This window comes from Ambystoma mexicanum, chromosome 1p, assembly GCF_040938575.1.
Source record: "Ambystoma mexicanum isolate Mex_15411 chromosome 1p, UKY_AmexF1_1, whole genome shotgun sequence".
Lineage (NCBI taxonomy): Eukaryota > Metazoa > Chordata > Amphibia > Caudata > Ambystomatidae > Ambystoma > Ambystoma mexicanum.
Genome location: NC_090921.1, coordinates 19,345,192 through 19,361,388, shown reverse-complemented (window position 1 = coordinate 19,361,388; position 16,197 = coordinate 19,345,192). Strand labels below are relative to the sequence as shown.

The 16,197-nt window shown below is 52.0% G+C and overlaps 1 protein-coding gene across 3 annotated transcripts in view; it reads left to right on the top strand.

The window, feature by feature from the left end:
- LOC138564070 (zinc finger protein 345-like) overlaps positions 1–16,197 on the top strand; it is a 439,931-nt gene that overhangs the window by 315,440 nt on the left and 108,294 nt on the right. Inside the window, exon 1 of one of the 3 annotated variants that reach the window (XM_069642883.1) lies at positions 8,115–8,240. The exons of the other annotated variants lie outside the window; for them this stretch is intronic. The gene's annotated coding sequence lies outside the window, so the exon portion shown is untranslated. Of the gene's footprint in view, positions 1–8,114; positions 8,241–16,197 lie in introns of those variants that run through there. 3 annotated transcript variants of the gene reach the window in all.

The window sequence follows — 16,197 nt, the reverse complement described above, 5'->3', positions numbered from 1 at the left end:
ATACGTGTCGGTAGGGTGGTCAGGCTAAGTGTCGAAGGAGCGAATACAGGTGAGGACTTTCCGCCTGAAGCTAGTGTAGGGTTGGTCCATTCTGAGGTCAAGGGGGAGTCTGTTCCAGGTTTGAGCAGCTATGACCGGGAAGCTGGAGCCGCCCGCTGTGCTCTTTTTATATCTGGGCACCACTACTGTGTAGGCATTCGTCGTTCTGGTGGGTCGGTTTGAGATTCTCTTGTTGATTCTGTTTGCCAGGTAGGGGGGCGCTATGTTGTTAAGGCATTTGGAGGTAAGGGATAAGGTCTTAAGCGCAATCCTGTCTTTGATTTTTAGCCAGTGAATATTCTTCCTAGCGGTGGAGATATGAACTCTGTTAGGAATGTTTAAGGCTACTCTGATAGCGTTGTTTTGGAGCGTTTGGAGCTTGTCATGGATGTATTTGTTAGAACCAGCATATAGGGCATTGCAGTAATCCAGCTTGGATATGATAAGTGCGTTCGCTAGGGTAATGCAACTAGCTTGTAGTGGCGGATGGGTTGGTTTGCCCATTTTTAGTGCTGCTCGTTTAGTGGTTCGGGCCTCAGAGTGTTCTTGTGTGAGCCATGAGTTCAAGTGGAGATTTTGCTTGGCTTGTTTCTTTTCCAGTGGGCTACAGCATCTAGTACCTCTTTAAGAGTGGCGTTGTAAATCTCCACGAGTTCAGTGGGGTCATTAGATGTGGGATGGGCCAGTGCAGAGGTTTCAAGGAGGGGGAGGATTCTGTCCGCCGTAAGCAGTTTCTTTGATCTTGCCATAGTCGCTGGCGCTGGTTTGTTAAGCTTGCCTGCTATTTTGGAGGGTATGAAGAAATGCAGTAAGTGGTGGTCAGTCCAAGGACGAGGGGTGTTGGAGCTGATATCGGCTGCACAGTTGTGATCTGAAATCCAGTCAAGTATCCGCCCTTTGGTGTGGGTCGGGTCGTTGACTCGTTGAGTGAAACCTAGGTCCTGAAGTGCTTTGGGCGGGCTTTGCCTTTCCTGTCTTTGGGGTCTTTGAAACCCAGGTTGAGGTCTCCTAGAAGGATGACTCTTGAGTTTGTTTTGAGATTTTCCCCTAGGGTGTGAGTGATGTTGGATTGGAAGTCCAGGTTTAGGCCTGGGGGACGGTAAACAATGTGTAGAGTTATGTGGCGTGCAATACGCTGGCCCGAGGGCAGAGTGTGGATGAGCCCTGAAACATCTTGGAAAGTTTAACTCGGTCTCTATGCCATCCAATGGAACACTTTAAAATTGTGCTGAATGGTGGACGTTAACAGGTAACCATGGAAGGCAATTTTAAACATCCTGGACTAGGTCTCCTCTGGGATTTCCTTCCCCAGTCCGTTCCCCCATTGTTGCTTGAAGTCTTGTCTATTCCACACATCGGCCGTGATCATAGGCCTATATAATCGCAAAAGGATTCCCTTCCGACCGTCTGTTGAAGCAAGAACCATCTCAAATTGCATCAAGTTCCCATCAGTTTGCAACCCTCTAAGCCTCAGATATTGAAAGATGGACACAGCGTCCTTCCTTACGACATCGGACAAGGCTTCATAGGCTATGAAAGTACATCCGAAAACAACTGCCCTGCCATCTCTACCCCTTTGTGTGACCAGATTTTGGAGTGTCAAAAATCTTGCTTGGCTAAGTCAATTGGGGAGCCCTCACACTGAAGAAAGCGGGGACAGCCAGTGGGGGCAAGTGGCCATTCGTCTTAGATTCTCGGCTAGGGTGAGATTGAGTGTCTCAGGAATCACACACAGTGGGACCCACTGAAGTCTCTATCTTTTTCGGGTATGCCGCCACCACTTTGAGGAAGGTCCAATAATTACCCAGATCGTCCCTTAAATGTTCCACAAGCACCCTCAGCTGGGCTGCCTTATAAGAGGTTTGTAAGTCGGGGTTGGCAAATCCCCCCCCAGTCCCTAGGCAATGTTAGCGTTGAGTGGTTAATCCTGCGGACTCTGTTCTGCCAGACAAATTGGGCCAGCATGAACCTCAACTCCCGAAGATAACGCCTCAGGGACCACCGTGGGCAGGCTCGCAAAGAGATAAGAGCAGCTGAGGAAGAACATTCATTTTAACGGAGACCATCCTCCCATACCACAAGAGCACCCGGGGAGCCCACCTCACCAAATGCCTCTTCACTGTCACTAGCATTGAGGTATAGTTCAAAAAGAACAGCGCAGTAAGACCTCTGGGAAGCTGGACTCCCAGGTACATAAGTGCTACCTTCTCAACCCACATCCCCTTGAACTGAACCCTATTCTCCAAGCAGGAGCCCACGAGCTGGATCAACATAATACAAGATTTGTGAACATTAATCTTAAGTCCTGGAAACCGTCCAAAGCTGGTAATCAGAGACATGAGCTTGGGAACCGATGAATGTAGGTCTACTAAATATGCCAAATATCTCTGTGAATAAGGACAACTTGAAGAACGTTTCCCTGCACTGAATACCCTTGATTATCGGGTTAGCGCAGACTGCAATCGCTAATGGCTCTAGGGATGTATCATGAAACATGGGTGACGGGGGGCATCCCTGCCTCGTCCCACTGGTCAAGTTAAAGGAGGCAGTCAGAGATCCATTAACTAGCTCTCTGGCTGTCATGGAGAAATAGAGGGCCGCTATCCATTGCTGCATGTGTGGCCCCACCCAAAACTTCATATATGGCCATTCGACACTGTCAGATGCCTTTTCTGAATGCAATGAGATCACAGCAGCATCCACATCCGCCCTCAGTGCCACATGCAGCAGATTGATGGTCTTCCTAATGTTATCCGACCCCTGTATTCCCTGGATAAAACCAACCTGATCCTCAGGATCAGTATCGGAAGGCATTTCTCAAACCTCTGCCCCAGTATCTTCACATTTGTGTTCAGGAGCAATATTGGCCTGTATGAGGATCACTCCCCTTCCCCCAGGTCTCTCCCCGGCTTATGGATAACCACTATGATGGCACTCAGCATCGAGGCGGGGAAATATTCCCCTTCCAGCACCCTGTTGAAAATCTTGGCTAGATGCAGGGCCAAAAGAGACTGAAACATCTTATAGAACTTGACTGAGAATCCTTCATCCTTGGAGAACTACCTGGCTTTAATCCCTTGATTGTAAGAGCCATCTCCTCCCGGGTATTCGGGCCGTCTATGCTGTCTGCTGCAAGGTCAGATAAACCCGGCAACCATATCAAGTCAAGGAACTGTGACACCAGTTCACTATCCCACCCGAGTACTCGGACGTGTGCAGGGCCTCATAAAACATACAAAACTCCTCTCCTATTGCACAGGGGTTTAACAGGTCTTCCCCTTCTGGATTTTTTATTCTGGTGACCAATTTAGATTCCTGCACCTCGTGCAGGTGCCATACCAGGATTCTATCAGCCCGATCGCCTTTCTCATGATACTTCTGTTTCAAGAAGGTCAACTTTTTAGTATCCTGAATGGCAAAGGTTCTGTATCTTTTACCGTAGGTCGGGCTCTTCTCTCTGTCCCTATCATTTTTTCTGGGCATCTAGGCCTATCAAACCCCCTACTCGTGGCCTTAAATCCCTCCCACTTAAACTGTGGACTGGTATCTCCCTCATCGTTAAACTCAAAGCATTCCCGAATGTGGGTTCGAAGCATTTGCGCTAGAAGTTTGTCCTCCACCTGCCCAAGCCCATCCCTCTCCAAATACCACTCGCACTAGGTTGTGATCCGACAACGGAACCGGGGGACGGTAACGGAGTCAACGAATCCCTTTTCACCCTGCATCAACCAGAACTCTGTCTATTCTGGAATATGAGTCTTGGACTCGAGAATAAAAGGTCAATGGGAATGCCTCCTCTGCATTCAACGTAAGGGTGCCTTCAACACCCATATCGGCATTAATGCTATGAAACGTCCTTGTCTGGGACCTCTCAGCATGTGATACCCCCTCACCCTTTGGCCGTTTCATATCTTTCTGTGGGTCTAGGACCATATTGAAGTCCCCCCCCCAATTATCAGAAGTCCCTCAACAAGCCTTCCGCAAAGCTGTTAAAACCAAGCTCTTTGTATGAAACGTACCTGACTGCACTCTGTTACTGTATTATGAATATCATGCCTCACCTGCAACTATGCCTGTAATTGTGTATCCATAAGACCTCTGGTCTCATGCATATCGGCTAAATTAAGAATCCAACACTTACTTGTAACAGCGCCTCGATGTCCATGGGCTGCAAGTGCGCTATACAAATGCGAATAAATAAATAAATAAATACAGTTATTTCTCTTTGAGGTTAGCCCAGAACACAATCTGTCCCTCATTGGGACCATAGACCAACACAACTGTGATTCGACTTCCCTTCAACAACCCCTTGATTGCAATGTACCTCCCCTCTGGGTCTTGCAGGACATCATGAACCATCACAAGTGTGGACGCTACCACTATGGCCACCTCTCTGTTCTTGTTTGGGCTGAGGCATGAAATACCTCCCCAATACACCTGGCATTCATCCCCGGTGGACCCCTGCCAGCCCAATGGGTTTCCTGTAAAAGAAGCAGGTATAGGTGAGCTCTCTTAAATTCTCTGAGTACAAGAGACAGTTTTGTGGGGGTAGTTTAAACCCTGGATGTTGAGAGCCCTCACCACCAAGTCAACACTCACATCAGCCAGTAAAAGACATTCATTTCCCGATGATGGTCATACCTGGGCACCTGACATTTTACCACACAAAGCATACTTTCTGCATAACGAAATCTTCAAGCTGCGCAAGCTCCCTTGTCTCAAAAAAATAAAACTACAAACACCTCACCAGCAACCTCTATCCCGCAAATTAGTACTCCCCCCGCAACCCCCAGTCCAGGCGTGCAGCCCTGCAAAGTTTCTATTACTGGCATAGGATCGAACAACCAGCAAAAGTCTGTTCCATCGGGTCATACTCATTACATTCAAACTCTGAAGAGCCCCCTCTCCTTCCCCCTCACCACTGCACCCCCGGAGAGCCACCTGACCCTGCATTCCAACCTAGGGTATTCTTAATATTGGGGGTCCTCCCCACCCCCTCCTTGAAACTGCACCACTACATTAATACCCAACATTGTATCAACCATATCAATTTGTATGAGCAACTGACTCAATTCAAGGAACTTAAACATGTGCCAACGGAAGGTCCGGAACTCTCCCCCTCTCCCACTGCCCCAATTACTCATTCCAAAGGCATAGCGTGTATCGCGGGGGTGTGGGAGGTGTTTTGTTGTTCTAACTTCCTGGAGCCTGGCTCTTTACGTCGCCTGCCTCCCTTCACCTTTTGGAACCCATTAGCCTAAGGTCCATCGTTCTGTCGAGACTGCTCTCCCGAGAGACCCATAAACTCACCCATAACCTTCAGAATATAATCTTCCGTAATCAACTAATATTTGTGACTGTTGTACTCAAAGTAGAGGGAGAAAGGGAACCCAACGGTACCGAACCCCCTTCTCATTAAGTCACCGGGTCAGCGGGGCAGACAGTTGCCACCTTGCCAGTGTGAAGGGCAACAGGTTATCTTTGAGTCTCCCAGGGACACTGACCCCTCTCTCCTGGCCTTATAAAGAATCCTTGTTTTTTCTTCATACCAGTGGCAACGCGCCAGTACTGATCTTGCACCCCTACCTCCAGCTCAATGTGCCCTGTCAATGGTCGGCTCGGCCATAGAGTCACCACCAAACAAGAGTTTAACCACTTCATAGATAAACTTTTTAATATCTCTCTACGTTTCCCCCCTTCTGAATCCCCCAAAAAACAGATTATTTCGTCTTTCACAGTTCTGAAAATTGTCCATTCCAAGTGTCATCGCCGATTCTCGCCTCTCTAGTTCGGAGGGCCTCATGTCGATGTGCACTTACATCGTATCCAATCAGGTTTGTTTGTTCTCCACGTTTTACAGTCTGTCATCAATTTTGTCAACTCTCTTGCCCAAAGTATTCATACGCACCCCAATGTTGGCACGTGCCCCGTATCTCCTCAAGCAAAGCCGCAATATCTTTTCTTGCTGGAGATTGGGTCGAGAGCAAACTCTGCCATTGCCCCTAGCCCTGTTCCTGGTCCCAACGGAGAGGAGGGAGAGCTACCAAAGTGGAAGGATTTTCAGTCCATCAGAGTGAAAGGGGAATTGGATCCAAGTGTATACCGGCCAACGATTATCAGCTGCGCTCTGAGGCTCAGGCTCCAGGGCTCAGTTCACCTCCACAGGCGATAAAGGCAGAGCAGTATATCGACGAATGGCGTCCACACCCAGGGGTCAGGGCCACACGCCGACATGGGGTTCCACAGCACTTCCACCCTCGCTCACACCAACTGCACCGAGCCCAGATTGCAGCAGCCAATCTATTGGGACTTTAAAGCTGAGCTGCCATGGGTTGCCGCTTGCACTGTGGGTTAGTCCCAGGGGCAGGTCTCCTGGCCCCTTCTGAATCCTCAGCCCGTGTTCCCGCTTCTCAGTATGGGTCCTGTGCCGCATATCGCACTATCCAGAGGTGCACAGTGGGGCCTGCCCTCCGCTTACCTTGCCTATCACCAGATGGATGTTGAGTAAATCTTTGGGCAGCGCTGTCCGGGGGGGCCGGTCTCACCCTAGTGCCCACTCTGACGGTTCACCTCTTTTGTAATATCAGCGCAGAGCTCTGCGATTCTGGCTCTACAGCTCGCGGCATAGTCCCCAGTAGGGGCCAGCCCCCCTACTCCACGGAGGCTCACCTGCTGCTATGAACATGGCCTACTAGGGTGCTCTCTCCGAGGCGACTCTTACTTTGCCTCTATCTTCAAGCGCGACACAAATGTCCCCCATCTGTTCTGTGAGCCTTAACTGCACATACGCTACGTGGTTGGCATTCTTGGTGGGGGAGGGAGGTGTTTAAAAAAGGGGTTCCCGCCTTTTTCGATCCTCTGGGGATGGAGCAATCCCCCTGGTAGCGTCCTCACATTCTTTTAAAGTGTTTGTGAAAGATTTTCAAACCTCAGTATTGCCAAAATCCCCCTTTCTCAGATTGCTGACAAAGTCTGGGGTTTGTTTTGGTGCAAATTCATATATGTATTGAGTGGTCTTAATAAAATCCCAACTATTGCTTTTAAGGGGCTTTCCTCTGTGCACTCAGTATGTGTACTCATTTTTCTTGTATGTTGATTCTAATTTGGAGTGAATTGAATATTGTTTTCATTTTCTCCACATTGTGGACTACAGACTGTGCTGCTCCTCCGTCATTTGCACCTGCAGCACTCCCCCGGATCAGCCTTTTTGTGGGCCTTCTCCCCCTCCATGTACTTTCCCTTCTTTCTTCCTTGCTCACCCTTCTGCAAGTCTGGCTGGTTGGGGCAGTTCAGTGCTGTACCTTTAAGCCGAGCTGTGTTCCCAGTGGTATCTAGGTGCACCTAACTCGCCCCCGCAGCTTAGGGAAGGGGATGGACATACCCGGCAGAGCTGAGCCGAGAAAACAATGGGGTGCTGCAGAAGCCCAGGAAGACCCCTGCTTCTCTTGGGAGTTATGGAGCATCTGTTGAGAGGGGTGGCGGGGGGGGGGGAGGGGGGGCTGATGCAGACCCTAGTGCCAGAGCAGGTGAGCTGGAGGGAGGGGGGTGTAGAAGGCTACTGCGGGCAGGGGGCATAATAATGCCCCCTCAGACCGTGGGACCTGGATCCCTAGGGTGCTGTTGCGCCCCCCAGCTTCGCCTATTGACCCCATGTCTCTATTGCAGGAGATTTGCCTCCGGGCCATTATTGGCTTTATTCCGTATTGGACCTCTCCTGCCCCCCCCCCCCCCCAGAATAGGGCATGGGGGTGGCAATGATGTGCACTGCTGCAGAAAAGGAAAGGTGGGGGCTGGGGGGTCGCGGTGGGTGAGGGCAGCAGCTGGAGGAGGGGGCCCTGGGGACGCCACACGGGGGGGGGCGCCTGGAGGCAGGAGGGGGCCCAGTGCATGCGCCCCCCACTCCAGGGCGATACCATACGGGGGGCGGAGCAAGGGGGGGTCTGTTATCCCCGCAACGCCGAGAACACCTCGGGCTCAATGTAAACTCCCTGCAAGGGGGCGCTCTTCCCTAGAGTCTCTCTATGGCCTGCACCCGCCTCCCAGAGCCGGAAACAGCGCTTCTACTTCCGGGGTATTAAAGGCAGAGGCAGCACAGGCAGGAAGTGCTGACAACCTCCAGCAGCAAGGAAGGGCCCCCCAGGCCCGCCCCTCCACCACTGCAGCCCCGCAGCAAAGGAGATCCTGGACAAGTATATGCCCAGGTAAGCAATGCCCAAGACCTGCTCCTGGGGACACAGGGATATCCTAAATAATCCTGGAGGAAATCTCCCCCAGGAGAGGGAGTGAGCTGGACTCTTCTATACAGCGCCCCCTGCAGGGCTCTCCTCGCAGCTCTGGGGCTCTTATCATCATTTGGGGTCAGGTAGGAAATGCCCAGGACCTGCTCCTGGGTTTATAGGAATAGACTGAATAATCCTGGAGAAAATCTCCCCCAGGAGAGGGAGTGAGCTGGGCTCTTCTATACAGCGCCCCCTGCAGGGCTTTCCTCCCAGCTCTGCGGCTCTTATCATCATTTGGGGTCAGGTAAGAAATGCTCAGGACCTTCTCCTGGGTTTATAGGAATAGACTGAATAATCCTGTAGAAAATCTCCCCCAGGAGAGGGACTGAGCTGGGCTCTTCTATACAGCGCCCCCCCAGGGCTTTCCTGCCAGTTCTGGGGCTCTTAACATCATTTGGGGTCAGGTAGGAAATGCTCAGGACCTTCTCCTGGGTTTATAGGAATAGACTGAATAATCCTGGAGGAAATCTCCCCCAGGAGAGGGATGGAGCTGGGCTCTTCTATACAGTGCCCCCTGCAGGGCTCTCCTCCCAGCTCTGGGGCTCTTATCATCATTTGGGGTCAGGTAGGAAATGCTCAGGACCTTCTCCTGGGTTTATAGGAATAGACTGAATAATCCTGGAGGAAATCTCTCCCAGGAGGGGGATTGAGCTGGGCTCCTCTATACAGCGCCCCCTGCAGGGCTTTCCTCCCAGCTCTGGGGCTCTTATCATTATTTGGGGTCAGGTAGGAAATGCTCAGGACCTTCTCCTGGGTTTATAGGAATAGACTGAATAATCCTGGAGGAAATCTCTCCCAGGAGAGGGATTGAGCTGGGCTCTTCTATACAGCGCCCCCTGCAGGGCTCTCCTCCCAGCTCTGGGGCTCTTATCATCATTTGGGGTCAGGAAGGAAATGCCCAGGACCTGCTCCTGGGTTTATAGAAATAGACTGAATAATCCTGGAGGAAATCTCCCCCAGGAGAGGGATTGAGCTGGGCTCTTCTATACAGCGCCCCCTGCAGGGCTCTCCTCCCAGCTCTGGGGCTCTTATCATCATTTGGGGTCAGGTAGGAAATGCTCAGGACCTTCTCCTGGGTTTATAGGAATAGACTGAATAATCCTGTAGAAAATCTCCCCCAGGAGAGGGACTGAGCTGGGCTCTTCTATACAGCGCCCCCCCAGGGCTTTCCTGCCAGTTCTGGGGCTCTTAACATCATTTGGGGTCAGGTAGGAAATGCTCAGGACCTTCTCCTGGGTTTATAGGAATAGACTGAATAATCCTGGAGGAAATCTCCCCCAGGAGAGGGATGGAGCTGGGCTCTTCTATACAGCACCCCCTGCAGGGCTTTCCTCCCGGCTCTGGGGCTCTTATCGTCAGGTAGGAAATGCTCAGGACCTTCTCCTGGGTTTATAGGAATAGACTGAATAACCCTGGAGGAAATCTCCCCCAGGAGAGGGATTGAGCTGGGCTCTTCTACACAGCGCCCGCTGCAGGGCTCTCCTCCCAGCACTGGGGCTCTTATCATCATTTGGGGTCAGGTAGGAAATGCTCAGGACCTGCTCCTGGGTTTATAGGAATAGACTGAATAATCCTGGAGGAAATCTCCCCCAGGAGAGGGATTGAGCTGGGCTCTTCTATACAGCGCCCCCTGCAGGGCTCTCCTCCCAGCTCTGGGGCTCTTATCATCATTTGGGGTCAGGTAGGAAATGCTCAGGACCTTCTCCTGGGTTTATAGGAATAGACTGAATAATCCTGTAGAAAATCTCCCCCAGGAGAGGGACTGAGCTGGGCTCTTCTATACAGCGCCCCCCCAGGGCTTTCCTGCCAGTTCTGGGGCTCTTAACATCATTTGGGGTCAGGTAGGAAATGCTCAGGACCTTCTCCTGGGTTTATAGGAATAGACTGAATAATCCTGGAGGAAATCTCCCCCAGGAGAGGGATGGAGCTGGGCTCTTCTATACAGCACCCCCTGCAGGGCTTTCCTCCCGGCTCTGGGGCTCTTATCATCATTTGGGGTCAGGTAGGAAATGCTCAGGACCTTCTCCTGGGTTTATAGGAATAGACTGAATAATCCTGGAGGAAATCTCCCCCAGGAGAGGGATTGAGCTGGGCTCTTCTACACAGCGCCCCCTGCAGGGCTCTCCTCCCAGCACTGGGACTCTTATCATCATTTGGGGTCAGGTAGGAAATGCTCAGGACCTGCTCCTGGGTTTATAGGAATAGACTGAATAATCCTGGAGGAAATCTCCCCCAGGAGAGGGATTGAGCTGGGCTCTTCTATACAGCGCCCCCTGCAGGGCTCTCCTCCCAGCTCTGGGGCTCTTATCATCATTTGGGGTCAGGTAGGAAATGCTCAGGACCTTCTCCTGGGTTTATAGGAATAGACTGAATAATCCTGTAGAAAATCTCCCCCAGGAGAGGGACTGAGCTGGGCTCTTCTATACAGCGCCCCCCCAGGGCTTTCCTGCCAGTTCTGGGGCTCTTAACATCATTTGGGGTCAGGTAGGAAATGCTCAGGACCTTCTCCTGGGTTTATAGGAATAGACTGAATAATCCTGGAGGAAATCTCCCCCAGGAGAGGGATGGAGCTGGGCTCTTCTATACAGCACCCCCTGCAGGGCTTTCCTCCCGGCTCTGGGGCTCTTATCATCATTTGGGGTCAGGTAGGAAATGCTCAGGACCTTCTCCTGGGTTTATAGGAATAGACTGAATAATCCTGGAGGAAATCTCCCCCAGGAGAGGGATTGAGCTGGGCTCTTCTACACAGCGCCCCCTGCAGGGCTCTCCTCCCAGCACTGGGGCTCTTATCATCATTTGGGGTCAGGTAGGAAATGCTCAGGACCTGCTCCTGGGTTTATAGGAATAGACTGAACAATCCTGGAGGAAATCTCCCCCAGGAGAGGGATTGAGCTGGGCTCTTCTATACAGCGCCCCCTGCAGGGCTCTCCTCCCAGCTCTGGGGCTCTTATCATCATTTGGGGTCAGGTAGGAAATGGCCAGGACCTTCTCCTGGGTTTATAGGAATAGACTGAATAATCCTGGAGGAAATCTCCCCCAGGAGAGGGATTGAGCTGGGCTCTTCTATACAGCGCCCCCTGCAGGGCTCTCCTCCCAGCTCTGGGGCTCTTATCATCATTTGGGGTCAGGAAGGAAATGCTCAGGACCTTCTCCTGGGTTTATAGGAATAGACTGAATAATCCTGGAGGAAATCTCCCCCAGGAGAGGGAATGAGCTGGGCTCTTCTATACAGCGCCCCCCGCAGGGCTTTCCTGCCAGTTCTGGGGCTCTTATCATCATTTGGGATCTGGTAGGAAATGCTCAGGACCTGCTCCTGGGTTTATAGGAATAGACTGAATAATCCTGCAGGAAATCTCTCCCAGGAGAGGGATTGAGCTGGGCTCTTCTATACAGCGCCCCCTGCAGGGCTTTCCTCCCAGCTCTGGGGCTCTTATCATCATTTGGGGTCAGGTAGGAAATGGCCAGGACCTTCTCCTGGTTTAATGGAACAGACTGAATAATCCTGGAGGAAATCTCTCCCAGGAGAGGGCTTGAGCTGGGCTCTTCTATACAGCGCCCCCTGCAGGGCTCTCCTCCCAGCTCTGGGGCTCTTATCATCATTTGGGGTCAGGTAGGAAATGCCCAGCACCTGCTCCTGGGTTTATAGGAATAGACTGAATAATCCTGGAGGAAATCTCTCCCAGGAGAGGGCTTGAGCTGGGCTCTTCTATACAGCGCCCCCTGCAGGGCTCTCCTCCCAGCTCTGGCGCTCTTATCATCATTTGGGGTCAGGTAGGAAATGCTCAGGACCTTCTCCTGGGTTTATAGGAATATCCTGAATAATCCTGGAGGAAATCTCTCCCAGGAGAGAGATTGAGCTGGGCTCTTCTATACAGCGCCCCCTGCAGTGCTCTCCTCCCAGCTCTGGGGCTCTTATCATTTGGGGTCAGGTAGGAAATGCTCAGGACCTTCTCCTGGTTTTATAGGAATAGACTGAATAATCCTGGAGGAAATCTCTCCCAGGAGGGGGATTGAGCTGGGCTCCTCTATACAGCGCCCCCTGCAGGGCTTTCCTCCCAGCTCTGGGGCTCTTATCATCATTTGGGATCTGGTAGGAAATGGTCGGGACCTTCTCCTGGGTTTATAGGAATAGACTGAATAATCCTGGAGGAAATCTCTCCCAGGAGAGGGATTGAGCTGGGCTCTTCTATACAGCGCCCCCTGCAGGGCTCTCCTCCCAGCTCTGGGGCTCTTATCATTATTTGGGGTCAGGTAGGAAATGCTCAGGACCTTCTCCTGGGTTTATAGGAATAGACTGAATAATCCTGGAGGAAATCTCTCCCAGGAGAGGGATTGAGCTGGGCTCTTCTATACAGCGCCCCCTGCAGGGCTCTCCTCCCAGCTCTGGGGCTCTTATCATCATTTGGGGTCAGGTAAGCAATGCCCAGGACCTGCTCCTGGGTTTATAGGAATATCCTGAATAATCCTGGAGGAAATCTCTCCCAGGAGAGGGACTGAGCTGGGCTCTTCTATACAGCGCCCCCTGCAGGGCTTTCCTCCCAGCTCTGGGGGCTCTTATCATCATTCAGGGTCAGGTAGGAAATGCTCAGGACCTTCTCCTGGGTTTATAGGAATAGACTGAATAATCCTGGAGGAAATCTCCCCCAGGAGAGGGACTGAGCTGGGCTCTTCTATACAGCGCCCCCTGCAGGGCTTTCCTCCCAGCTCTGGGGGCTCTTATCATCATTCGGGGTCAGGTAGGAAATGCTCAGGACCTTCTCCTGGGTTTATAGGAATAGACTGAATAATCCTGGGGGAAATCTCCCCCAGGAGAGGGATTGAGCTGGGCTCTTCTATACAGCGCCCCCTGCAGGGCTTTCCTCCCAGCTCTGGGGCTCTTAGCATCATTTGGGATCAGGTAGGAAATGCCCAGGACCTTCTCCTGGGTTCATAGGAATAGACTGAATAATCCTGGAGGAAATCTCTCCCGGGAGAGGGAGTGAGCTGGGCTCTTCTATACAGTGCCCCCTGCAGGGCTCTCCTCCCAGCTCTGGGGCTCTTATCATCATTTGGGGTCAGGTAGGAAATGCTCAGGACCTTCTCCTGGGTTTATAGGAATAGACTGAATAATCCTGGAGGAAATCTCTCCCAGGAGGGGGATTGAGCTGGGCTCCTCTATACAGCGCCCCCTGCAGGGCTTTCCTCCCAGCTCTGGGGCTCTTATCATCATTTGGGGTCAGGTAGGAAATGCTCAGGACCTTCTCCTGGGTTTATAGGAATAGACTGAATAATCCTGGAGGAAATCTCTCCCAGGAGAGGGATTGAGCTGGGCTCTTCTATACAGCGCCCCCTGCAGGGCTCTCCTCCCAGCTCTGGGGCTCTTATCATCATTTGGGGTCAGGTAAGCAATGCCCAGGACCTGCTCCTGGGTTTATAGGAATATCCTGAATAATCCTGGAGGAAATCTCTCCCAGGAGAGGGACTGAGCTGGGCTCTTCTATACAGCGCCCCCTGCAGGGCTTTCCTCCCAGCTCTGGGGGCTCTTATCATCATTCGGGGTCAGGTAGGAAATGCTCAGGACCTTCTCCTGGGTTTATAGGAATAGACTGAATAATCCTGGGGGAAATCTCCCCCAGGAGAGGGATTGAGCTGGGCTCTTCTATACAGTGCCCCCTGCAGGGCTCTCCTCCCAGCTCTGGGGCTCTTATCATCATTTGGGGTCAGGTAGGAAATGCTCAGGACCTTCTCCTGGGTTTATAGGAATAGACTGAATAATCCTGGAGGAAATCTCTCCCAGGAGGGGGATTGAGCTGGGCTCCTCTATACAGCGCCCCCTGCAGGGCTTTCCTCCCAGCTCTGGGGCTCTTATCATTATTTGGGGTCAGGTAGGAAATGCTCAGGACCTTCTCCTGGGTTTATAGGAATAGACTGAATAATCCTGGAGGAAATCTCTCCCAGGAGAGGGATTGAGCTGGGCTCTTCTATACAGCGCCCCCTGCAGGGCTCTCCTCCCAGCTCTGGGGCTCTTATCATCATTTGGGGTCAGGTAAGCAATGCCCAGGACCTGCTCCTGGGTTTATAGGAATATCCTGAATAATCCTGGAGGAAATCTCTCCCAGGAGAGGGACTGAGCTGCGCTCTTCTATACAGCGCCCCCTGCAGGGCTTTCCTCCCAGCTCTGGGGGCTCTTATCATCATTCGGGGTCAGGTAGGAAATGCTCAGGACCTTCTCCTGGGTTTATAGGAATAGACTGAATAATCCTGGAGGAAATCTCCCCCAGGAGAGGGACTGAGCTGGGCTCTTCTATACAGCGCCCCCTGCAGGGCTTTCCTCCCAGCTCTGGGGGCTCTTATCATCATTCGGGGTCAGGTAGGAAATGCTCAGGACCTTCTCCTGGGTTTATAGGAATAGACTGAATAATCCTGGGGGAAATCTCCCCCAGGAGAGGGATTGAGCTGGGCTCTTCTATACAGCGCCCCCTGCAGGGCTTTCCTCCCAGCTCTGGGGCTCTTAGCATCATTTGGGATCAGGTAGGAAATGCCCAGGACCTTCTCCTGGGTTCATAGGAATAGACTGAATAATCCTGGAGGAAATCTCTCCCGGGAGAGGGAGTGAGCTGGGCTCTTCTATACAGTGCCCCCTGCAGGGCTCTCCTCCCAGCTCTGGGGCTCTTATCATCATTTGGGGTCAGGTAGGAAATGCTCAGGACCTTCTCCTGGGTTTATAGGAATAGACTGAATAATCCTGGAGGAAATCTCTCCCAGGAGGGGGATTGAGCTGGGCTCCTCTATACAGCGCCCCCTGCAGGGCTTTCCTCCCAGCTCTGGGGCTCTTATCATCATTTGGGGTCAGGTAGGAAATGCTCAGGACCTTCTCCTGGGTTTATAGGAATAGACTGAATAATCCTGGAGGAAATCTCTCCCAGGAGAGGGATTGAGCTGGGCTCTTCTATACAGCGCCCCCTGCAGGGCTCTCCTCCCAGCTCTGGGGCTCTTATCATCATTTGGGGTCAGGTAAGCAATGCCCAGGACCTGCTCCTGGGTTTATAGGAATATCCTGAATAATCCTGGAGGAAATCTCTCCCAGGAGAGGGACTGAGCTGGGCTCTTCTATACAGCGCCCCCTGCAGGGCTTTCCTCCCAGCTCTGGGGGCTCTTATCATCATTCGGGGTCAGGTAGGAAATGCTCAGGACCTTCTCCTGGGTTTATAGGAATAGACTGAATAATCCTGGGGGAAATCTCCCCCAGGAGAGGGATTGAGCTGGGCTCTTCTATACAGTGCCCCCTGCAGGGCTCTCCTCCCAGCTCTGGGGCTCTTATCATCATTTGGGGTCAGGTAGGAAATGCTCAGGACCTTCTCCTGGGTTTATAGGAATAGACTGAATAATCCTGGAGGAAATCTCTCCCAGGAGGGGGATTGAGCTGGGCTCCTCTATACAGCGCCCCCTGCAGGGCTTTCCTCCCAGCTCTGGGGCTCTTATCATTATTTGGGGTCAGGTAGGAAATGCTCAGGACCTTCTCCTGGGTTTATAGGAATAGACTGAATAATCCTGGAGGAAATCTCTCCCAGGAGAGGGATTGAGCTGGGCTCTTCTATACAGCGCCCCCTGCAGGGCTCTCCTCCCAGCTCCGGGGCTCTTATCATCATTTGGGGTCAGGTAAGCAATGCCCAGGACCTGCTCCTGGGTTTATAGGAATATCCTGAATAATCCTGGAGGAAATCTCTCCCAGGAGAGGGACTGAGCTGGGCTCTTCTATACAGCGCCCCCTGCAGGGCTTTCCTCCCAGCTCTGGGGGCTCTTATCATCATTCGGGGTCAGGTAGGAAATGCTCAGGACCTTCTCCTGGGTTTATAGGAATAGACTGAATAATCCTGGAGGAAATCTCCCCCAGGAGAGG